Source organism: Pantherophis guttatus, chromosome 9, assembly GCF_059756535.1.
Source record: "Pantherophis guttatus breed Tessera chromosome 9, ASM5975653v1, whole genome shotgun sequence".
NCBI lineage: Eukaryota > Metazoa > Chordata > Lepidosauria > Squamata > Colubridae > Pantherophis > Pantherophis guttatus.
Genome location: NC_142071.1, coordinates 10,048,146 through 10,074,523, shown reverse-complemented (window position 1 = coordinate 10,074,523; position 26,378 = coordinate 10,048,146). Strand labels below are relative to the sequence as shown.

General features: G+C 38.7%; 1 protein-coding gene and 1 long non-coding RNA gene across 3 annotated transcripts in view; one reads left to right on the top strand and one right to left on the bottom strand.

Moving 5' to 3' along the window:
• The window catches only part of LRRTM4 (leucine rich repeat transmembrane neuronal 4), a 419,295-nt gene that overhangs the window by 144,389 nt on the left and 248,528 nt on the right, over nt 1–26,378 (top strand). The window lies entirely within an intron of this gene.
• Nucleotides 1,954–19,460, bottom strand: LOC117677000 (uncharacterized). The gene is made up of 3 exons (XR_004594602.3): nt 19,309–19,460; nt 3,904–4,060; nt 1,954–2,015 (listed from the first exon to the last, which is right to left on the bottom strand). It is a non-coding gene; the product is annotated as an uncharacterized LOC117677000 (long non-coding RNA).

Genomic DNA, 26,378 nt, shown 5'->3' with positions numbered 1-26,378 from the left:
GATAACAGATAGATAGACAGACAGATAGATAGATGACATAGATAGATAGATATAGATGACATAGATAGATAGATAGATAGATAGATAGATAGATAGATAGATAGATAGATAGACAGATAGATATAGATGCAGATAGATGATAGATAGATAGATAGATAGATAGATAGATAGATAGATAGATAGATAGATAGGTGATAGATATTTTGTATAACATTTTTCTATGGTGTGTCTCATCTAGCTAGCTATATAATTTTATTTAGACACTGAACAAAAAGAAAAAAAATAAAATTCTGAAATAACAAGTCATATATGGGTGTGCATGAATACACACAAAAAGTGTGTGTGTGTGTGTGTGTGTGTAGAATTATTTTCTTAGTTGGGAAAGAAGGAAAAAGTTAGCATTTATATATGCTGATAATTACATGCCCTGTCTCTTACAAGTTGGTATTGATTTCTTTCACTCATAATTATGCACTTTCTATCTGCTATGGTGCCGCTTTAATTAGGATTCCATGGTTTTAAGGTCAATAGTTTGCTGATCTGGCACAATATCTCTTTAAGTGTGAGAATATACACATTTAAACTGGCTTAGCTCTAATGAATTGATTTCAAATAAATTAGCACAATATTTATTCTGAAACATTAAAACCAGGATGGCAGAGGCTGATTATGTCATAATGAATTATGCTTTATGTCATGTCCAAAATAATGTTGGGTTAAGGGTGACAGAACCGTCTGTCTATTTCTGTCTATGTCAGTTTTCAATGGCCATCCTCTTCTAGGCATCGTATGCATTTTTTTTAAAATGGCACATTCTTAAGACAGACTTAAGTGGGATTTTATTTTATACAAAATAAAAATTTCCTATTAAATAGTGGATTATATTATATCTTGTCTTCATTACATTTTTAAACACTGATTGAGTACTTTATTTTAAGTCGGGAACTGCACTGTAAAATCTGGAGGTAATCTGAAAGGTAACTATGGTCCAATTTGGACTTTTAATTTGGGAGGTGGAAGAAAATCGACAAGTAACATTATTCTGGACCTGTTGACTTTCAGATGACCATAAATGCATTGAGAATGTCTCCAAAATTCTTTATCTCTTTACAGTGGGAAGGATAAATAGCAAGGGTGCATCAGTGTCTTTCAGAGAAACATCTCGTCCATTGCTGAGGACAAGTTGACAGATACCTGTATGAGCTTTCAGGGAAGCTTGTGTTCTGTACTATGACTGACAAGGTTTGAGTGTATCTGGAAGGCTATAAAACAGTTCCTAAGGGACATTCAGGCAGAATAATAGTAGCCCGGCCAACCATGATATAGGAATATATACCCAGTCCTTGTTGTCACTCTTCATCTACCTGCTGTGCAAGGATGGAATGTAGAGGATTCTTAGTAGAGAGGACACTAATAATGCAGTTCCACAAGCTGTCTCCTAATGCTTTAACATACCTGTACAACTTTATCCCGAGCTAGGCTTAAGAATTTTTTTCCCATTATTAAACTCTGCTTAATTCGTGCATCAAATTTTTAAAGACACATAGAGATGACACAGTATGAATTATAATAATTCGTTTAAGTGTGATAATAACAAGAATTAAAATGGTTTTGCTTGCACAGGCAGATGTGGAAGGAATGACCAAGTTTTAACCATCTAGGTAACAGATCATTCCACAGGTAGGTTGAAGCTGCTGCTCTTCTTAATTCATTTGCCTGTTGTTACCTGCTTGTAAATTAGGCATTGCAAATAATAAAATACTTTAATGTAAATACTTGGTCTAAGGATGTCTTCTCCCTTGATTGATACATATGTAAACCAGTAGCTCACCATGTGAACTTAGATTGTGTTTACAACAGTAAGCAAATGACTTTGTGAAATTACACATCCTTAGGTTACCAGAAAAATTTTACAGTTGTCCTCCTGAATTTCTCCAAAGGAAGGATTCTCCCCACCCCAAATCTTTTCCATTTCAGATGTAGCAGTTCTTTAAGTTTAATAAGCCATCCGGAGCCTTTGGGAATAGAAAGCATATACATTGGTTACATAAGTAAATATGTCATTTTTAGTGACAGTAGCAGCACAGCTTCTGTGAACTTCCAAATTAAACCCAAGCAAATCCTAGGCAGTTTTGACTGTTTCTAAAAACAACTTATCTCATGTGTGAAAACTAATAGGAGATTCTCTCCCAGTGCTAAAGCAAGCAGGAAGTCTCTGAATATACATTCTTAAAATTGAACTTTCAAGAACAAGATATCTATCTAGGGTTCATTGACAGAATTACAAATGCATGGAATTCATTGCATGAGAGGAGCATCTTGATCAATGATACTAACAGAGTTTTCAAATCTCCTTCCATCATCTAAAAATAATATTTTGGAGGGAAGCTGTTCATAAGTTTTCATTCCATACACATCTGCTAGTTGACTGGAAGAATATTGATATGTTTTGAATCCATGTGAGTGTGGTGACAAAAATACCTTGTGGAAACAAACAAGTAATGAACACATTACATGGAAGACAAGCAGATGGAAATATTACTTCACAAAATTGATAAAACTAGCTTTATTAAAGGAATTTTTTATAGGTTTTATCTCTGTCTCACAATTCTAATTGATTTAGCTTCGTATTCAGAAGTAGAATGCATCTAAATGTGGGTTTTTGTACATACATAAGCCTGTAATTTACAGGTAAGTAAAGGATGTCACTTTGGATTGCAGATAAATTAAAATATAAGATATTCACCTGTAGTATCAGACTCAAACTTTGATTAAAGAGAGGTTGATGTTTTGTAAGAACATTATTACTTCAGGTATACCCAGTGGTGGGTTCCTCCCGGTTCGGCCGAGCCGGTAGCAGTGACGATATGACGTCACCGAACCGGTTCTCCCCCCCGCCCTCCCACCCACCCACCCACCCACCCACATTATTCTTACCTTTTATTTGGTCCCACCCCCAATCTGTTGCTGCCTCCTGAGTCCCAGCTGACGTCTAGAGGGAAAAAACTGTTTAAACTCTTGCCGCGGGGCTTCAAAGGGCCGTCCTACAGCTGATCAGTGTTAAAAGCCAACAAATGAGTCGGGTCATAAATGCAAGGATTGGTCGTAAGTGTGAGGACCTTCCAGAAATGACTCTGACCAGCTAGCCACGCCCACCTAGTCACATGACCTCCAAGCCACACCCACAAAATAAGCCACACCCACAGAACCGGTAGTAAAAAAATTTAGAACCCACCCCTGGGTATACCATATACAAACTCATCCAGAAGAATGCCTTATGGCAAACTACCCTTGTCAACTCCCGGCCCATGGGCCAGATACATCACATGCTGGCCACGTTCATGTCTGGTTTAGTGAAGGGGGAAAAAGTCCCAATTTATCACGTGACACCGCCGTGATGACGTGAGTTTGACACCCCTGCCTTATGGTGTTCCTCCTTCACTACAGAATAAATTGACTAAGGAGGCAGCAAGAGAGATGACTGCTTTTTTCCATATATTGCTGGCTGATTGTCCAAATCAGAGAAGTGCTACTTTAGGAATTGGCTTATAATTGTGATGTTTCTGCATGGTGTTGTGTTTCAAGGTTGCTAACCCATATTCATAAACACAATACTTGAGAAGCAGGAATATTCACAGGAATTTAGGCAGATAACAGCAGACAAGAATATGATTCAAATGTCTGGTAAAGAATGCTTTCCCCAAGGGAGCCAAATAGAAGCCAACAAGCAATAATGTAGTCCAGAAATATTCTAAAAGTCACAGGATGCCAAACCAAGTAGTCCAAAGGTCAAGAGTCACAAACAATTCAAGCACTAAATAGACAAATGGTTCTCTTCAACAAGGACTGCCAAGCACAGGAGCTAACTAAATCTCTCGACATCCACTAGCTGCAATTACTCACGTCTTGCCTTTTGTTTTGCAATGAGAAATGTTGTAGCCAAGGAAATCCATTCTTAGATTTTAATTTCCATCATTGGTCAGATAAGAGGCAGTCACGTTCACAGAAGGAATGGGAGCATAGCTAATGTCTCACAAGAGATTGTTCCTAGTTTCTTGGGCTGTAAAGGAGACAATTGAAGAGATGTACTGTCAGATTTGCAAGATTCTGTTACTGTAGCCTTTTAATAAAGTAAAATTAGCTCACCTGATTGTGTTTTCTGTCTGATATACCTCATAAAGCTGAAAAATGACTTAATATTCCATTTAACAGCTTTACTGTATGTGTTCTTCATTGTCTAACAGAGTTGTTGCTGCAGTTGAAACCTAGAATGTCATCATCCTAGACAAGGGCTACCATTAGTCATTTGAGTTTCTCTTTTAAATTAGTCCGTAACAATCAACTTCTAGTCATTTTGTTGTCTGGAATACATTTGACTCACCCTGTGGAAAAAAAATTGAACTTTTTCGTATTTTGCCAGGTGGCATTGTTGGGTTTTCATTTCAATTTCCATTGGTTGCATTGGTCCAGTAATGGCAAAGAGTGAAAGTCAGGTAGCTATTAAAAAGGCCACTGGTTTTTTTTCCCACCCTACTTAAATGATAACTCGATTTATTTACGATTTACTGCTTCTCTGAGTGAGGGTGCCTTTCCTGCTGCCTTGAAAGAGGCGGTAGTGAGGCCCCTCCTCAAGAAGCCTTCCCTGGACCCGGCTGAATTAGCCAACTACCGTCCGGTCTCCAACCTTCGTTTTGTGGCGAAGGTTGTTGAGCGCGTGGTGGCACGACAGCTTCCCTGACACCTGGATGAAGCTATCTATCTGGACCCGTGCCAGTCGGGCTTCAGGCAGGGGTACAGCACAGAAACGGCATTGGTCGCGTTGGTGGATGATCTTTGGAGGGCTCGGGACAGGGGTTGCTCCTCTGTCCTAGTCCTATTAGATCTCTCAGCGGCTTTTGATACCATCGACCATGGTATCATGCTGCAGCGGTTGAGGGGGTTAGGAATAGGGGGCATCATTTTGCGGAGGTTCTCCTTCCTCTCCGACCACTCGCAGTTTGTGTTGGCAGGGGGGCAGAGGTCAACCTCGAGGCACCTCGCATGGGGAGTGCCGCAAGGGTCGGTCCTCTCGCCCCTTCTGTTCAACATTTATGTGAAGCCGGTGGGTGAGATCATCCGTGGTTTTGGGGTGAAGTGTCATCTGTACGCTGATGATACTCAGCTGTACATCTCCACCCCAGACCACCCCAACGATGCCCTTGATGTGATGTCTCGCTGCCTGGAGGCCGTGCAGGTCTGGATGGGGAGGAACAGGCTCAGACTCAACCCCTCCAAGACTGAGTGGCTGTGGCTTCCGGCATCCCGATATAGTCAGCAGGTGCCATCGCTGACTATTGGGGGTGAATCTTTGCCCCCCACAGAGAGGGCTCGCAATCTCGGTGTCCTCCTGGATGCACGGCTGTCTTTAGAAGAGCATATGACGGCCGTGGCCAGGGGGGCCTTTTATCAGGTTCGCCTGATTCGCCAGTTGCAGCCCTTTCTGGACCGGGACGCCTTGCGCATGGTCACTCACGCCCTTGTCACCTCCCGGCTGGACTATTGTAATGCTCTCTACATGGGGCTCCCCTTGAAGAGCACTCGGAGGCTCCAACTGGTCCAGAATGCAGCCGCGCGGGTGGTTATGGGTGCAACTCGTTGTGCCCATGTGACACCCCTCCTGCGCGAGCTGCACTGGCTCCCAGTGGTCTTCCGGGTGCGATTCAAGGTTCTGGTTACCACCTTTAAAGCGCTCCATGGCATAGGACCCGGGTACCTTCGAGACCGACTTCTGCCACCAATAGCCTCCCACCGGCCAGTTCGCTCCCACAGAGAGGGTCTCCTCGGGGTGCCATCGGCTAAGTTATGTCGGCTGGCGACACCCAGGGGGAGGGCCTTCTCTGTGGGAGCCTCAGCCCTGTGGAATGAACTGCCCCCGGAAATATGTAAGATCCCCGACCTCCGGGTATTTCGCTGTGCACTGAAGACCCTGTTGTTCCGCCAGGCCGGGCTATCGACATGATAATTTTAAATTGGGGTATTTTAAATTTCTGGGGTTTTAAATGGAGCCAATTTTTTTTAATAATTTTTAATTTTAAATTGATGTTTGTCTTGTGTTTTTAAATAGGCTGTACACCACCCTGAGTCCTTCGGGAGAAGGGCGGTATAGAAATAAAATTATTATTATTATTATTATTATTATTATTATTATTATTATTATTATTATTATTATTATTATTATTATTATTATTATTATTTCCTTTGTCCTATATAGCATGGACCCCCTTTAACTGCTTTTTGTGGCCATGGCCATGGACTACCAAGACTTAACTCAAGATTTAAAGCACTAGATTGCAACAAATATTACCGGACACTTTGTGATGACACCGTGTCCCCCCAGGGGCCCGCCAACCACAGGTTGAGAACCACTCTGCTATAACGTATGTTACTCAATGTAAAATATGACAACCTTCAAAAAGTAGATTGACAGTGTAGATTAAAAAAGAAAGGAAATAATAGATCATGTGCCATTTTGTTGCCTATTTTATACATGGCTTCAAAATGAATTAATATAGCTGCTCATTACCATACACCCAGGTAGATCAGAGAGAATATATGAATGTATTATTAGGGAATTGGTTTCCATATCAATCAAAGGTGGTCACAAAATTTTGCTCAACTGCTGTTTCTACATGAGACCTATTCTGTTGAGAAATTATGAAAAATCCAATCTTTTACGATCTATTAATTCATTTAGCATTTCTTTTAAAGGATAGTTCTTTTTAGTATTATGTTTTAGAGGTTTTTTTAAGTAGATCTTTGTAATAAATTCAAGTTGAACTGGAATTCAAGAGTCACTGATTCATCAGGTTAGAAAATAGAATGCTGGATAAAAGAGATATCTGCCCTCATTTGTGAGGGATTATTTGATATTGTAACTTGATGTTACTCTCCATATATATATTGAGATAATATCTCCCAATATTTCCACATGACCACTTCCTAGGAGCTTTAGAAGCTGTGGTTTTAACAAATCTGTTTGATGCCAGGAATACTGTATTATCTGTATAATACTCATAGGTAGAATTTGTGAATTATTGGTTGCCATTTGCTGTTTAAACATAAACAAATTCATTCAGACAGAAACATGCACATACATTATTGCTCAATAATCAGATCATCAGACAGAGGGCTATAAGACACAGAATGTGAAAATCCAGACAACCTTTAGATGTCAGCAAAGGAAGCATTATTTTGCTTCTTTCTGCATTGCCCGGATTGTTATATCCCAGATTTAGTTGTCCTGTTGTTGCCCCTTCACATTTTCCACCTGAGCAATTCTGAAATATATTATGAACTGCAATATCCAGTGTACAACTGAATAAGAAGCTGATCCCTTCCTGTCTCATGTGAAGTGGAAGATATGCTGATATGACATCAAATCTTTGCAGCAGCCGTACGATACGGCCCCGTAAGATTGCATTGCTACAAATACAGCCATCATTACAGCTATGCTTTATGAGTCTGACAAGTCATCTTCAAGGATCCCGGTTTCAAATTGATAGTGTAGGCCTTTTTTTTTTTTAATCTTTTATGATTTGTCTTTAAACAGGAAGGCAAGCGAGTGGAAAACGGGTTTAAGCATCAGTGAGCTTTGCTTTTCTAAGCTAGTCAAAGATTCACATAGAACTGCTAGGAAGCAGATTCCCAGAAGGGTACTTTGCAGATTTTCAGAAACATATATTATAATGATGATTCACCAGCCATCACTTCTTGGTTACATGGGGAGTACTCTAGAGTCAGTTGGCCTCTGCCATATATTGACAGTTAAGTCTTATTTTCACTAGTGGTAGAGACAGGGATAATAGCATCTCCCTCATACAGGAAACAAGCAAGAAAGGCAAAGGAAATAAAACTCTCCTTCTATGACATAACTTCATAATATTATTTGTTTATTCAGAAACAATATTTGGAAACTCAGTGGGATCAATATTAAGTTAGTTCCATTGAGCTTTCCATGGGAAAGGGGGAAGAGAAAGAAAGAAAATAAAAAGGAAAAAAGTGAATGTGTGTCATATGGTCACTCCCTCAGCCTAAATTAAGTAGAAATAAGAAGTAAACAACTCCGATCCAGGTTTCCTTGTAAATATAAGACTCAAAGAATAAATTCTATTATTCTTTGTTAATATAGTATGGGAGACATTATGGCTTAGTGGTTAAAGGCTCTAGCCTGCTAGGTGGAAAGCTGATGCCTGAGTTTAAGACCCAAGCACCTTGCAGTGGGGTGAGCTGTCGTCTTTGCTTCAGCTCTTGGCCCACTTAGCAGTTTGAAAGTATCCAAGTAGATAAATAGATACTACTTCAGTTGGAAAATAACAGCATTCTGTGTGCCTTGGTGTATAGTTATGCTGGCCACATGACCATGGAAAGAGTCTTCGGACAATGCTGGCTCCATCGGCTAAGAAAAAGAGATGAGCACTTCATGAGTCAGACATGACTGGACAAGGGAAACCTTTGTTTATAATATATATAGTAAGAATCAATATTGATAATAAATGCAGGAAATGATCAATTTTTATTTGATATAAGATTGCAATTGGATATGTTTCATTACTATAATTCTTTGAATGACTTTTTAATTACTTAATTATGTTAACACCATCATAATAAACTTATTTAAGATGGAATGCTTTTAAATAACAAAGTCATCTATTATAAATGTACACAGGACAACCGTACCATAGAAGCTTAATAATCGTGATTGGTGCTCCCCAGAAATTCATCTGTTGGGGGCAAAACAGAAATATGCTTTTGAAATAGGTCAATTTGCAATGGTATTCAAAACGGGATGCAAAGAGCTAATTTCAGTTACTTTTCATTCCTTTGAGAAATAAGAGTCCTGTCCTGTTGATAAAATAGTATAGTTTACAAAAATAACTCCCTCTCAGAATATGGGTTGAATCAGGTCAGATCTGAACCTATTTATGCCCAACAAGATCCTGATAAATTCCAGACACAGGAAATCAGCATAGCACGTTAAAGTTCTTATGGAGATATCCAATTGAGCATCATCAACAAATTAATGGATTTCTTCCATTGATTTAACAGAACAGGGAAAAGTCTCCATCTACAACAAAGGATCGAAGTGTTCAACCTCTTCTCCTCCACCCCCATGCCCCACTGCCCCACTGCCACTGGCTGAACCTGCCTTTTTAAGGAGGAGCACAACCATCATAAAAAGATACATCTAATTGATAATACAAAGATGGTCTTACAGTACTCCATCCACATCGCTACACAGGTCATCCACAAGAATGACTAAAGTGTGACTTCCGGTGGCTCCGCGAACGCCAAACGGATGCTCCTGTCGGAGCTCCAGCCCCGCGATCTGTATAGACGCTAGAACAGTGAAAACCAGCTGTCTAGCGGCTAAAAAATCTCCCCCTGGGAAAAAGGGGGAGAGAAGAGCAGAAGGGTCTGGGTAGAGCTCCCCTAGACCCCCAGGTTTTTTTTCTTTTTAAGCCTGGGATTTGCAGGGTGAGAGCTCCCTGAAAGCCCTTCGTTAGCTCCGGATCCAGGGTGAGTCTGCCTTTTGCAGACCGAGGCATAGCGACCACACCAGCAATGCAATTTTAAGTTTTATAAGACATCATGACTTTGGATGCTGGCAGAGCAAAATCAGGAGAACGACAAAAAGCAAGTATTGAGCTTTAACGCCGTTTAAAAAAAGGGGGAAATGGCGCCTGAGGGCGTGAAAACGAAACTTATCAGTGAAAGGGCTTTTTAACATTTGCAACATTGTTAACAACTACCGGATTACACATTAAGAAAAAGATTTAAAGTGGAAGCGGAAAGCAAAAGACTATGGAATTGATTTCAACTAATTTACATTTTTAAATTGTGTGAATAATTGGACTTTGAAAAAAAAAGAAAATGGCTGGTACCTTTGAAAGTGCTGAAGGACTATTATTACACACACCAGCAAATACACCAATAAGAGTTATAATACATGAAATTTTTGAGTCACAAACCACTGCTTTACTGGAAAGTCTTAAAGGTTTTTTTGATGAAAGGTCTCAGGAAGAGGAAACTGTTTTGACTCAAAACATGGAGACAAAGGAGAATATAGTATCATTTCAAGGCTTTTTAGACAGTAGTGAGCTGTTGGAAGAAGATGGGGCAGAAATCCAGTTTAATGTGACTTTGGATAAAAAGGATGCTTTCCAGACCAAGAGGGGAAAGCAAAGGAATCTGAAAGAGTTTAATCAGGAGGACTTGAGAGAGATTTATGGGGGTTTCAAATTAAATGAAATAACTTTAAGAAGACAAAAACTTTCAAAGAGACATCAACCTCAAATCCAAATTTTAAAATTTTTCGAAAATAAAAGCAGGAGGAGGAGCAATGCTGAAGAAGAAAGAATTATCGAAGAAAAAAGACTGGAAAAAATATAGAAAGAAGGGAAGAAATGAAAATTAATCTTTTTTGGGGTGGATTTTGGCAATAGGTTGAGAAGCTTAATTAAATTTGTATTTTTAAAGTTTATTCTAAGATAATAATATAAAGGAAGTGTGTTATTACAATTGGTTTTGGATATAAAAATGATAGCTTTTTAAGAGCTATCGAGGTAAAAATGATAGTTTTTTAAGAGTTATCGAGGTATTAAAATGGCTAATTAAAAATTTGAGGGATACCTTTTTGAAGGGCTTGAAATTTATATTTTGAGAAATGATTTAATGTCTTATTGATGTATTAAGAGATTTTTAAAATATTTAACATAAGATTATAGTATTTTAAGAAGGTATATGAGATAAAATGTTTAAAGTTTTAAAATGTTTAATTTTATGAAGGATTAAAGAGGATAAATGTTTAATTTAGAACTTTATTAGGGAGCAATGTTGATTGAGGAAGAAGGACTGGAAAAAATATAGAAATGGTTAATTAAAAATTTAAGGGATAGTTTCCTGAAAGTTTTGAAATTTATATTTTGAGAAATGAATTAAGAAGGTCTTATTGATGCATTAAGAGGTTTTTAAAATGTTTAATATAAGATTATACTATTTTAAAAGGTATAAGTGATAAAATGTTTAAAGTTTTAAAATGTTTAATTTAGAATTTTTAATGCTAAATAGTTAGAAATTGATAATTGGTTTATGAAGGAATAAAGAGGATAAATGTTTAATTTAGAATCTTATTTGGGAGCAATGTTGAAAAAGAAAGGTGTTTGAGGGATGAAAATGAAACTTATCAGTGTTTGTTAATGCTTGTAATATTGTTAAAGTTATTTGCTTACATACCAAGAAAAAGGCTTTTATATTCAGGAAGAAAGAATTTAACTCAATTGATTTTGAGAATTTACAAAAGGGAGGTTGATGAATTTGTAAAAAAGAAGTTAAAGAGTGTGAGGGAGTTTTAAACTTTGTAGTAGGTTAGTATATTTTAGCTTTTGTTTGTTAAATGTTATACCTGTTTTTGCTCTGGGAAGTCGGGGGGGGAGGGTTGGGTTGGGTTGGGATAAAATTGTTGAATAGATAAAGGTACAAATATAAAAGTAAATGTGGGGAAAATGTTCCAACAAATGAAATGATAATATCAAGATATGATAAATATTGGAGGAGTAAGAGGAAAAAAGATGTATTCAGATGATACACTGATTGATTGATTATATATTGTATGTATGCTTGTTTATAAAATAAAAACTTTTCAATAAAAAAAAAAATGACTAAAGTGTGATCTTTCCTGTGCCCATGTTTGAATCCAAACAGCCAAAGGTCTAGACAATTTGTCAAGAGCCTTGTGTAGTTCTTTTACAACCTTCCCTGAGACAGTTAAACATAACGTGGGAATTCTTCGTTTCCATAAGATACAAGCTTGGTGTCTTGAGAAATGGCTGGTTTACTCCTATTTCAGAGGTGTTAGAACCTCTTTTTTCTCAACTACAACCCAGATCCAACCTCTTCCTCGCCTAGGCAGGTGATGAAGGATATTCAACAAAACCACCATCAAAATTACTGAATAGGACCCAAAGTACCATGTTCCATGAGGAAGGCTTCTCTTCTTTGTTCTGCTCTCTCACACACAATTAATTCATTATGAGACTAGATTTATTGCAGGCAGAACTGGAGTTCAAAGGCGTAAACCTGAGTGATCTGACAGGGTTACTTTCTCTAACCGGAGAAATGCTTTGAATCCCTATCTCCCCGAGATTGCTTAAGAACTGGATCGGCTGATTTTTCGGAACATCTCAGAAACAGAAGATCTAAATGCTCTCACTTATCCTCCTTTGGGTTCTGTGTAAGACATTCTGTTAGGCATTATCACAAGCTATCAATCACAGGATTTTCTTTTCTTCCATTCTGCACTAACATAGCTCCAATATGGTCAAAAACTCAAAATGTATTTTCCAGTGAGAATACTTAGATCTGCCCTCTGTTGTATACAGTGATTGTGCTTGCATAATAAAGTGTTTTTTTTTATTTATTTTAAGAGTATGGTGTACAAGCACCGACCATATTGCTAAGTACTTATGATACTCCCTGGAGACGTTTCTCACTCAATTTGGCTCATGCTGTGCATTTGTCTTGACTGCTTGTGACACATCCCTTGTCCTCTTATACTCTTTCTTCCTCCTCTATATATCATTTGAGAGAGGGGAAAAATCATCCTGTCATTCAAAGCACTGGGGTTGCTTTTCTCTCTTTGCCACTTAAATCTTTTGGGAAACTACTATTCGGATCTATGACTATTCAAAGCAACAGTAAAAGTGACTGGGTGAAATTGTATTGTAACAATATGCTTAGAAATAAGCTTACCAAAGTTATGCATATTTATATAATAAAGATACAGAGTCTTTTCAAATTCTATTCAAAGGTACTATTTCTTACTGTGTAGAATAACTGAAAAGCTTCTGAAGGACTTATCCAATCTTGCCTACTTTATCTTGACACCAAATTCAGCACATCCAAAAGGATGGGAAGCATTTTATGGACATCCATGAAGAAATACTATATTGCTGGTAAAAACTGGAAGTGAGATCTTGTTGGAACAGATTTAAACCAGGTTTTGATGCTTTAGTGTGTTCTATCCTGTGCCCCAAACACAAGTTATGTTCATTTTTTTTTTACTTCATATGGCACAAAATAGTATGTTAGAACTGTAAATTTATGGCAAAGTACACCATGGGCTTTTATACTAAATACCTGGCTCACATCCTATTTGATTGTTGCCTGTATAAGAGGGTGAGAGACAGGCACCTTCGTCTAGATACTAAATGAATGGCCCATTTGGATCCCATATTGAAACAACTTACCTTGTGTGCAGCCAGAATCCGCAACTAACATTTAACACAGCACAGTACTTACGGAAAATGGTTCGGTTGAGATTGGAATATGTGGGACTGATTGGGGTAGATTGTAGGGGTGACAGCGAAATATAATTTTATCATATTTTATTTATATATTAAATTATTGTATTTTATTACAATTTCATTTCAAACTGTATTTTACTCCAACTTCATTTTAAATTGTATTTTATCCTAATCCATTTTAAATTGTTTTTAATCAGATTTTACTAATAATTTGTGTCTGAAACTCTGCACTTTGATATGGCTCACGGGCTAATCAATAAACCCAACCCAACCCAACCCAACCCAAACCCTAAATACCCCAAATGTAAGATATGATACTAAGTAGGCTCTCATGAAACAATTGGAAGGGGATGAAGGATGGATTTAATGTTAACCTGGGTCATATTACATGCATATGTGATGCCATAGCTGCTGTGACCTAGGTCCAAGTAGTTATTACCAGACACAATCAGTCCTAAACAAACATATTTTATTAGAACAGCTAAGAATTACTTCATTCTCAGCTTAGTCCAAATTAAATCCAAAACAAATTCTTCATAAACAGTCCTTCGGCCTTATCACCAACCTTTGTCTTCTTTGGCACCCTGCCAAAGGCTTTTCTTGGCAAAAGTTCAGAAGCAAGAGATGCTGACAAGAAACAAATGTAGCAATGTTGCTTTCCTACAAAGATCCCAAGAGCCGTTGCTGCTCTTTTAAGCCTTCTGGGAAGGGCTAATATTCTCCTGGCCTTACTCCTGAGTTATCCTTTTTGGTTTAGCTGCTCTTGCCTTCTGGCAGCTCTTCGCATGTGTGCACTAGGAACAGGCTCCTCCTGTTCCTCTGCCTCTCTGCTATCCGCCTCTGGAGGCTCCGGAGTCCGCACATTGCTCCCAGATGGCCCTGGTCCCATCTCTGCCTCCAACGCAGAGCCCTCGTCCGGGCCTTCCCCTGACTCCAGGACTGGCCCATTGTCCTCCCCAGCCTCCTCACTGTCCGACTCCGCTGCCAGCTCCGCAGGCTGCTGGCAGATCACAACAATAACATTTCTTTGGATATGAAGTAGCATGCTTTATAAATTTAGTCATCAGGTATGTAAACCGTGGTTTGTAACAAATGTTTTAGTTTGGGTTCAAGACCCAAGCGCAGCACGATGTGGTGAGTTCTCATCCTTGCCCTGGGTCCTGCCCGTCTAGCAGTCTGAAAGAATGAAAATGCAAGTAGATGAATAGGTACCATTTTGGTGGGAAGGTAACAGTGTTCCGTGTGCTTCGGCCTATACTCCAGCTGGCTGCATGACCATGGAAAATGCTGACTCCTTCAGCTAAGAAAGGAGATGAGCTCTGACCCTAGAGTTGGACACAACTGGCCCGGGAAAGCTTTACCTTTAAAGCTACTTATCCTGTGATAAGTTTGTTTTTACAAGGGAGACAGACCACTGTTCTACCAATCCTTTCATTGGAGCCCGTGGAAAGTGATTTCCTTGCAGCATGGGCCAGACACTGACAGCACTAAAGCAAATTGCAAGGCTTTGGTAAAGTTGTGTCATTCTTTGTAGCCTTTCCCTGCTGCCTCTCTGACATGCCTGGCAGCATAATGGAATGATGCATACACTGCCATAAAGACAGGACAAAATTTCTGCTGGGTTATATTGATGGCCTAATCACATCATCTGCTCTTCTGCTCTGCCATACAGCCCTGTGAGTTTCTGTGGGGATTTGTGGCATGTGGACAGCACTTGACTCTCTGCATCCAACACACTAAATTTTTAAACGCTGCTTAGACCGTGCATCACATTCCTTCATTAGCAGCAAATGTGCCCTGCCAAAGGACCTCTTCCCTGAGCTGAACAGAATGGTTTTTATTTTCAGTGCTGTGTCTTAGAATTAACAAGCACATAAAGAATTCAAATCTTCCCAGTGCCTGGTTGCAAATTAATGTTTGGATGGAAAGTTCAGTGCTGGAATTTATCTTTCCCCCCCTCCCACTTTCTTCACCCTACCTGATTGTGCAAGCACACACCCTCACACCTTCTAATCTGATTTATTTTCCCTGCAGCAAAATCTCTGGATGGCTTTCCTGTCCCATTTGGCTCTTTTTGAAGAAAATACAGGAGAACGAAAGTTTATTAGTGACTGACAGCCTCTCATGGGGCCAGGTTTCTCTTTGTCACTACATCCATTTAAATCATATGGTTAAATCTTGGGGCTTTGACTTGGAAAGCCCTTAAGTGAAATAAGTGCTATGGATGGTTGTAAAATTACATGTTGAATACATCTGGAGATGGGATGCTCTTGTCTTGGTAATCAGTATCATTTTATAGGAGTGTTGAACTGACTCACCAAATTGAAGCAGAACTTCAAAAAACCTAGTGTGGAGAGCTCAGAGGAGCTGTGCTACTTCACTTTGCCTGTTTCTTTGCCCTTTCAGCAACCTATTGCTCATCAGCAGATGCCCCTGGCCTCAAAGCAAAGCAGCTGGGAAACAGACATCCTCCCCTCTTGACATTTTGCAGAGTTACTTTACTTGCTCATTACTCAAAATGTAACCAGCTAGTACCTTTCCAGCCTGCTTCTTCTTAAGCAGCTCTGTGGGAGGAGCTGGATGATACTGCCAATGCTTTGACTTATCCATAGATATAAATCTCACCTTAGCTATACATCCACCCAGTGTGAAATCTATTATTTCTCTGGCTGTTCATTCACAGAATTTGAATAAAAATATTGAGCTACCTAAGTTAGAATATTATTTTTATATCTGCTCATTATGCTGCCTAGCTCCTACCTTATTAACCCATTGTTTTGTGATGTATCCTAATTGCTTGTTTGTTGAACTTCACTTCACCTTTCCTCCAAGAGTTTAAGGAAATGTGCATAGTTCTTCCCTTTTAATTGTTCTACTATAACATTGGAATAAACACACCAGATAGTGATTCCTCCCCCCCCCCAAGGCTGTGTATTTCAACCTAATGACTATAGGTGGCTATCAATACATTGACATACAAAGCAGAATATATAAAAACAATCAAATCAAAACTCTCCCATAGCATATTGTCATGCATACTGTACATACCTGGTTTAATTAATCCTCTGAGCTTAGTGCTTTGGAAAAAAACAGGTCTTCACATGGGTATATTTGCATATACCATATGTCATGCCTGGGCCATTTATTTTCTTCCTTATTGCCTGATATTTTAAATAATAATGGTAAGAACCCAGCTTGTGCAACTTACGATGATGATGGAACTAATAGTACTAATGCTACTTCTATTAATAGCAATAGCACTTAGACTTATATACTACTTCACAGTTCTTTATTGCCCTCTCTAAGATGCCTTCTCTAAGCAGTTTACAGAGTCAGCCTATTGCCCCCAACAATCTAGGTCCTCATTTTACTGACTTCGGAAGGATGGAAGGCTGAATCAACCTTGAGCTGGTCAGGTTCAAAGTTTAGTTTAGTTTAGTTTAGTTTATTAAATTTCTATACCGCCCTTCTCCCGAAGGACTCAGGGTGGTGTACAGCCATGTTAAAACACACATAAACTCACAAAATTTAAAAACAATTTAAAACGACTATATTAAATTTGGCCCACAAAGTTAAAAATTGACAAAGAGCCCCATTTAAAATTTATATTCTAAGACAGCCCTGCCTGTTGGAACAACAGGGTTTTAAGGGCACGGCGAAAGGTACGAAGGTTGGGGATCATACGAACCTCCAGGGGCCGGTCATTCCAGAGGGCAGGTGCCCCCACAGAGAAGGCTCTCCCCCTGCGTGTTGCCAGTCGGCATTGTTTGGCCGACGGCACCCTGAGGAGTCCCTCTCTGTGGGAGCGTATTGGCCAGTGGGAGGCTACCGGTGGCAGAAGGCGATCTCGTACATACCCAGGTCCTAAGCATATTGCAGGCAAAGTTAGCCTGCAGTACTGCATTTTAACCACTGCACCAACATTTCTCTTAATAATTTGATGTGCAGGACTGAACAGAAATGTGCTTTACTCCTGTATAAATTTCCTGTGCTTATCTTTACCATAATTTAATTTATTCAAATTTCAGTGCATTCCAGAGAAGTAGGCTCCCAGGATTCCAAGCAATTAGTTTAGCTGAATCTAGCTGGGGAATTCTGGGACTTACCTACCTCTAAAAGTGGCCCAGATGGGCTATGATGGGTTAAAAAAAAAACATTCAGTATGGAAAACTGCAGCTTTGGATAATAATGTCTTCTTAATATGCCATTTTTACTCCTGCATATTTTTTTAAATATAATTTTATTGATTTTGAAAACATAACTTTAAAAGTTAAACAGAAAAGAAAAAAATGAAAAAGAAAAAACCAGTCAAAAGAGAGAAAAGACAGATATGCAAAAAGAAAAGAAAGAAAGAAAAAGAATAGAAAAAGAATGACTTCCAACTTTCTTTGGTACTGATATGAATTTAAAAAGTGCATCAGGCTATTATTCCAAGGTTATAGAAATCCCACATAATTCTAATCAGCCATTCCCAAAATCAACATTTCATTTCTTGTAGGTTTTTTTGTAAAAAAATAAATAAAATAAAGATGTTTCCAAGCTGAAATAAATTTTAAATCTTTCCTTTAATCAAAACTGTCAGTTCACCATCTGTAACAATTCTATCACCTTCACCATCCATAGATATTTGTAAGTCCTTCCCACCTTTATTCATATAAAAGTCTCACCCCTGTCATCCAATATATCAACAATTTCCATAAGATGGTTCTATTTTTTGTCCATTAAACCCCAAGTTTTACTCATGCACACTCTTCCGTAGGCGCACACACACCTGCCCACAAGAACTTCATATTGCAATAGGTACAAAAAAAGTGAGGAAAAAAATCTTAACAATCATCTTGGAAACTTCCCCCAGATTTTCACAGCTGTTTGCATAGAATTCTATGCCCCTCCATTCTTTTGTGAGCAGCTTATTATATTACCCAAAGCTCTAGTTGTTCTGAATCTGTTTGTACAACTAAAATGACACTCCTAAACTCTGCACTAAAACAAATTAGATTTATTTTGAAGAGTTCAATGAACAGCCTTTTGAATGGGTTCCATAATGGGTTTTTTAATTAAATGAATATAGTCATTTCATAGAGGCAGTTCTCATTAGTGCAGCAATATTGAGATGACCATTTCCTTCTAATTGCATTGTATATTCATGTAAGTGGCTCAATTTTAGGGTTGGTTTGAACAGATTTATATGTAATCAAGATTTGACACCTCAACTTGCACTGAAAGACAAGGTTCATCTTGTTTTTCTGAGGAAGATGTCATAATAAAGGGTTGGGTTAGAGTTTTGGTTTTTGAACCATCCTTCTGATAGGATGGAATGTTGGTTGAACTTGGCCAGAATTGTCTACTCCAGCTGCTGATGATTCTTATTAAATCTCCACAGTAAAGGTCTTCCTTTCCTCCTTTGATTGAGTTCCTTGTACAAGAAGATTCCAGAGTTTTTATACTGGTCATGTCTATTTTGGTGACTTGCCAACCAAAATGATTCAGAATAGACATACAGTACATCCAGTGGTGGGATTCAAATAATTTAACAACCGGTTCTATGCCCTAATGATTTCTTCCAACAACCAATTCACCAAACTGCTCAGAAAGTTAACAACCAGCTCTCCTGAAGTGGTGTGAATTGGCTGAATCCCACCACTAAATGCATCCCATTCTCTGACTCTCTACTATTTAATTATGATAACTGAGGCTTATTTTGTGAGGATTCACAAAATAAGTTTTAATATAGGACTAATGTTTTGTAGTTGATTGATGTTATGTCATTGCACCTGTCAGGCTCCTCTTAGAAACAAGTATAAAAGACACAATGGATAAGGGAGCTTCTGATAAGCAGATTAATTGTAGAAAAGCTGGTGTAGCTTTTTGTGAAAGAATCCCACCGATGATTGTATCTCAAATGCAAATCATATTTAGAATTAAATCAAGGCTAACACTCCCCTGCACATAGCTTCAAGCTACTCACTTTCACGCAGGATGGACAGTTTTCATCCTGTTAACCCTTCTTCTGTTAATAGTGGCATGAGGACTCAATAGCTAAGATGCTAGGCTTGTTGGATGGAAAGCCAGCAGTCCAGGTTCAAAACCTGAGTACCCTTGTGATGGGGTTAGCTCCTGTCCTCACCCTAGCTCCTTCCAACCTAGCAGTTCGAAAGCATGCAAATGAGAGTAGATAAATAGGTACCACTTCAGTGGAAAAGTAACAGTGCTCTGTGATGTCATACTGGTCACGTCACCACGGAAATGTCTTCAAACAGCACTAGCTCAATGGCCTTGAAATGGCTTTGAGCATTTTCCTCTATAGTTGGCAACATCTAGCAGAGTAAAATCTGCAGGGACTCCTTTTTTAAATTTTATTAACAGATTCAGGTTTTCTGGTTATTGTTTGGATTATTGAGTATTAGCTCCCATACATCATCTGGATTAATTTTTCAAGTTTTTCCACGAGGTGACATAATCACTTTTCAATTCACATGAGTTCCATTTGTCTTCATAGCATTTTGTTTTTCTTGCTGGCAGTGGTAGTGGTAAACCATTTCCTATCAAGAAGTCTTGAATTATGAGAGGTATGAATGTTGTCATTTTAACACCTCAGGCTACACAAATAGTCTGATAAGGGGAGGCAAAGATGTCAAAGCATGGTTTAAAATGTTAATTAAGTTTCAGTCTTTGCAGACAACATTCATATTCTCTGTAATGGAGTTATTCAGCTGCCTCTATTTCATATTTCATGTCATATATCATTTGGAGAACTATTCATTTCCACTCTTAAATGAAGCCGTGACCTTTCTCCACTTAGTCTTTTCACATATGGTAGAGTAGAACAGTGGAGGGAAAAAATGTGTCTCACCTTATTGATCATTAAATTTTGAGGTTCATCCAGATTCCACTTTTTTTTTTAACAGACACAAAATATCTGTGATCCAAGTGCCTTTAACTATATGGATTTTCTTGAAATATGAATATGTTTTGTAAATCCATATTTTTTTATAATTGTATAAGAAAGGAAGTACATCTATTGTTTTATAGCTATACTGTCTATTGATTGTTTCCCTTTTTAAATTGGGAGGGACAAAGGAGTCTGAGAATATAAACCACCAAAAGAACATTATTATTATTATTAATGTACTATTACATTTACAGCCCATGTAAGTTTTCAGCCAAGCAAAATCAATGTGGAAGCCTGCAAGTGGTTGTAAATGCCAGTCATGTGACATCACTCTTAATGACCATGTTGCTTAGTGACAATTACCATCATTTATTGAGGACTGTATAATTTTAACTGAACAAGGGTGGAAAATACATAAATTTATATTGAATGTATGGCAAAATGAAAGCTTTGCCAGAGAACCAAGTATATAACAAGTCAGCCATCTTTAATGGTTCAAAATTCAGGGTTCATCCTGAGAAAGAGAGAGAGAGAGAGAGAGAGAGAGAGAGAGAGAGAGAGAGAGAGAGAGAGAGAGAGAGAGAGAGAGAGAGAGAGAGAGAGAGAGAGAGAGAAACGTATCCAGTAGGCAGATGAAGAATGAATCTGCATTTCAGTGAATAATTTTCTAAGCAAATCCTTTGAAGCTAATGGTGCTCTGTTCCCTAAGGGGTATCCTCCCAGAGGATCAGTCATAAATTAAACTTCTGGCTTTTTCCTTATGGAGCTGCATCATCAATCAGACCACTAATTTTTAATTCAGTTGCTAAATGTAAATGTGATTTTCTTTTCCAATATTGTGAATAAAGTAGGAAAAAGCTCCAAACGGCAAACAAAGAACCAAGCATTTTGAGTTCATGAAGAAGTATTATGTTATTTTTCCCCCTCTTCAAGTAGGAAAATAAGTACTGGTAATAGAATGACAAAAGAAGACAATGTCAGTAGCTCAGGACTGAACTGGGGCATTCTTGTTGCTATCTGAGCTTCATCATTTGAACAGAACAGGAGATCATCAGAGTTGTAAGGAACCTTAGAGGTCTTCTAGTCCAATCCCCTGCTCAAGCAGGAACCTGTATGCCATTACAGACAAATGGCTGTCCAGTCTCTTCTTAAAAGCCTCCTGTGATGGAGAATCCACAACTTTTGAACTGTTCCACTGTCAGGAAATTTCTCCTTAGTTCCAGATTGTTTCTCTCCTTGGTTAGTTCCCATCTATTGCTTCTCGTCTTGCCTTCTGATGCTTTAGAAAATAAGTTGACCCCCTCTTTTTGACCCCGTGCATTTACTTGAAGATGTTTCATTACTCAACTGTGTAACATTTTCAGTTTTAAAAATGCATGCAAGTATGGCTGTGTACACACAAAATAATAGAGGATTGTCAGTATAATATCAATAGCTCAGGGCTGTTCTTGTGGCTTTCTAACCTTGGTTGTTCATTTGCAGATATTTCATTGGCCAACTAGACAACACCATTAGTGGAGTAAAGCAAATCACCACACAACAAATAAGCAATGTCATAGGTCACCAATGGCTCCAGAATGACGAGAGGACGGTGATAATGCTTTTGACTAAGTAGCATAGAATATGCATCCAATTAATGAGGAACAATCCAACTGTTTAGAATAGAATAGAATAGAATAGAATAGAATAGAATAGAATAGAATAGAATAGAATAGAATAGAATAGAATAGAATAGAATTCTTTATTGGCCAAGTGTGATTGGACACACAAGGTATTTGTCTTGGTGCATACGCTCTCAGTGTACATAAAAGAAAAGATACGTTCGTCAAGAATCATAAGGTACAACACTTAATGATAGTCATAGGGAAACAATCAATATAAATCTTAAGGATACCAGCAACAAGGTTACAGTCATACAGTCATAAGTAGGAGGAGATGGGTGATAGGAACGATTAGTAGAATAGTTTAAAGTCCATGAACTATAAAAGGACAGGATTATTTTTACTTTTGCTGGTGCAAGATGGCTCTTAAGCGTATTAAATATCTACCTCTTTAGTTACAATGCGTTTTAAAGAAAGAAGCCATTTTTCTTTTCCTCCTGATGGATGTTTCTGCTTATTTTTAACTGTTTTAAACTGTTATTTTAAAAGCAACAACAGATTTTTTTCGTTACCCACTCGCGCATCAAAATGGATGGCAATAAAAATGTGCTCTTTATCACATATGCCAATGGCCACTGAACCAATGTCTCAATCGGTTTCCTTAAAGGTGCTGTCATAAGTAAAGTTCCATGTGTTTACTTATCTGAAATTAACATATTTTAATCATATTTTATGTAAGTAACTTTACTCCAATGCATTTTTTCCTACCAACTAGCCCTCTTTCCTTCCCATTTCTTATGTAATTTCCCCTAATATACTATAAATCAGAGCTGGAAATGTGATTTAGCTACATTTCCCAGCATCCTCATCACTGTCCCTACTACTTCAGATGGTGGTAAAGTTTTGTGTTATCTGGGAAACCATAAATTTCCTCTATCCAATCTAAATGGTGTCAGGAAAGAGAAGAAAAAGATAACGAGCCAGAAAGTGGAGAGATTCAATTTACAGCAACAGGATGCACCTCCTAGTAACAGTAATACTGAGTAACAGAGTTGGAAGGGATCTTGGAGGTCATCTAGTCCAACCCTCTGCTCATGCAGAAGACCTATACTAGGGATTCGAACCGCCAAACTGCCAAACTTTCTGACCGACAAGCTCCTGGAGAAGTTCTGTCTCTATGGTTGTTAAGAGTCAACACCAACTTGATAACATGCATCAACTCAAAATGCAAGTTTGTTTTTGAAACGCAGCTTTCCAAAATGTCAGGAAACGTACTGTATGAACTTTTCTAAGCAAGAAAAATGAATGGTGTTCCTGTACAGTAGTGACCAAAATTGTGGAAATTTTTTGGGAAAAGTGTGTTTTCTAAAACTAGCTAATAACACCACATTTTGGAGTAGTACCATAAAATTATATATCAATGGAGAGATAATAGCAGTTACAGTATAAAGAAGAAAAGTGAAACACGTAGAAAAAATGGGATATACAAAAATTATCACGTCAGTTAATACTAAGTTGGGTAACCTTTAGCATGAATTATGGCCTTATAAGGTCTTCCCATGGAGTGAACCAAGTCTTTGAGTTCTGCAGCTGTTATCATGTGAAACCAAGATTGAAGGATTAACTGGGTTTTATTGCTGGGTCACTTCTGACTAACAAGTTTCTTTCTTTTTTTTATTTGATTTATATGCCGCCCTTCTCCGGAGACTCAGGGCAGCTTACAATGCATTAAGCAATAGCCTTCATTCTTTTGTATAATTATACAAAGTCAGCTTATTGCCCCCACAAACTGGGTCCTCATTTCACCTACCTTAGAAAGGATGGAAGGCTGAGTCAACCTTGAACCTGGGGAGATTTGAACTTGCAGTAATTGCAGGCAGCTGATGTTAATAACAGTGCTTTAGTCTGCTGCACCACCAGGGCTTCTTTAGTTGGCTCCATTGATTTTCAATTGGGTTAAGGTCTGGGCTATTCCCAGGCCATTCCAGCACTGGAATAGGATTATTTTGTAACTCAAAAAAAAAAAAAAGTGGTGTTATTAGTCATCAAACCTCAAAAATGCAGTTTTCCCAAAAGGTTTCCACAATTTTTTTTTTATTTGATTTATATGCCGCCCTTCTCCAGAGACTCAGGGCGGCCTACAATGCGTTAAGCAATAGCCTTCATACTTTTGTATATTTATACAAAGTCAGCTTATTGCCCCCACAAACTGGGTCCTCATTTCACCTACCTTAGAAAGGATGGAAGGCTGAGTCAACCTTGAGCCTGGTGAGATTCGAACCAGCAGAAATTGCAGGCAGCTGTGTTAATAACAGGGTGCACTAAACCACTGTACTATCAAGGCTCTTTTGGCCACTACTGTATATTTGTAAATCCTTAAGCAGGTGGATCACCATGTTTTGTTTTGGGTTTGGGTCAGTGGTGAAATCTTCCTGTGTTTGCCACCGGTTCGCTGCCTGTGCATGTGTGTTGTGCGCCAAATGCATGCAGTGCGCGTGCACATGCACAGGGCATGCCAAGTGCATGCTGCATGCACACACGCAGCATGCACCAAGTTCACACTGCGCACGTGTGCATGCACAGTACGCGCCGAATGCACGCTGCGTGCGGAAGAAGGCTTGGGAAGGTAAGTAGAACAGCGAGGGGGGAACAGCTGTGCTGCGTGATTTAGATTCACAATTTTAAATTTCAGCAATTTTAAATCATGCAGCACAACTGATCGTCGGAAATACCGGTTCGGACGAACTGGTAGCTTTTTTTTTTCACTATCAGTTCACCGGTTCAGTGGTAGGATTTCACCACTGGTTTGGATTTATTTTAGGACACTCCAGGTCCAAAACCATACTTCTTATCGGTCCATCCATTCCTTGACAGTCAGGGAATATTATAGCTTAATTTGAAATTGCTTCATTCCAGTGGTGAAATCTAAAATTTGTTACTGCCGGTTCTGTGGGCGTGGCTTGTTGGGGATGGGGGTAATGTGACTGGGTGGGCATGGCCATTTTTTTTTTTTTTTTACTTTTAAAACCATTTTTTCTACAACCTCTTCGGCAAAGAGGTTGTAAAAAAAATGCTTTCAAAAGGCTCTGACGATCCCAGCTGAGTTGCCTGATCGGCAGAGGCTTTTTTTTTCTTTTAAAACTCTGAAGAGGTTGTAGAAAAAAATGCTTTTAAAAGCCTTTGACGATCCCAGCTGAGCCACGCGATCATCAGAGGCTTTTTTTTTTTACTTTTAAAAGCATTTTTTCAGCCAAAGAGGTTGTAGAAAAAATGCTTTTAAAAGTAAAAAAAAAAAAAGCCTCTGATGATTGTGCGGCTCAGCTGGGCATGGGGGGTGGGGGCAGGGATTTTTGCTACCGGTTCTCCGAACCACCTGCCTCCATTGCTACCAGATCGGGTGATCCAGTCTGAACTGGGAGCATTTCACCCCTGCTTCATTCCTTCCAGATGCAGGCATCAATGCTAACAAGTACCTGGATGCCTACAGACTTATCCCAGTATCATGGACTGCCATTGTGTTCAAACTGTCAAAAAGAAAGAAGTGATTTGAGGGAAGATGTGGCTATATAAAACGGACTGTCTTGGGTGAATCAGAAGCCTTTAGTTGTCTAATTGTAAATTTCTATGTACCAGCAAGAAAGAGAGAGAGGGGGAGAGAGAGAGAGAGAGAGAGAACACATGCAAGAAAAGTAGTCTTTTACTTCAGTCATTTGGATAATACCTCTGAAGGCTTTGTTGTATGCTTGGCCATTGTTCATACTGACTAGAATTTCTAAAACCCAGGAACATTGTATTGAATTGCACTAAAGACCATTTTCCTTTAAAAAAGTAAGACGCTGGATATTTGTTCAACATGAAAGCATGGCTTAATGACTGTGATTGTCTTTTTTTATGTTTTAGCTCTTGGCAACTTTTTAGAGAGAGGGGGATACAGATGTTGTCTTTTATGCAAACATTGCTTTCTCCAGCAAGCTGTGCCCTGCTGTCTAAAAATAGACCTCTGTAGGAAGGAAAGCAAAAGAGGAAATTGTGTGCAGAGTGGTGTCTTGCTGTTTAAGCCATTTGAATAGAGAAAACAAAGCTATGAAAGGAGAGTGATCCTATAGTCTTAGGAACAGAAGGCAATGGCGGGGAGCGGGGGGAGTTGGCACATGGCAGCTGCAAGGAAGAAGGAACAGGGATGCCTTTTCTCCTGCAAAACATCCTGAGGAAGTATTGGATTGAGGAACATAGAGAATCATCACTCAAGGATTTTCTTTGTTTCTTCAAGCATGGCCCTTCCCTCTCTTCTCTGAGTCAAACTATCTCTTCTTTTACCAAATAATGGAGTTAAATCTTAAGAGCATATTGATGCAGGGTAAACCTGTCATTTGCCCATACAAACATGGGATGGAGACCTTTTTGTGGATCCAGCTGCCATAATTATAAAATTGGTTTGGTTTCTCCATGAGTGGACATGAGTGGATTGGCCCAGTTTTTTAGATCTTGGTTGAGTTTGAGTGATTAAAACTATAAGGAGTGGAAAAGATGACAGTCCATCCATTT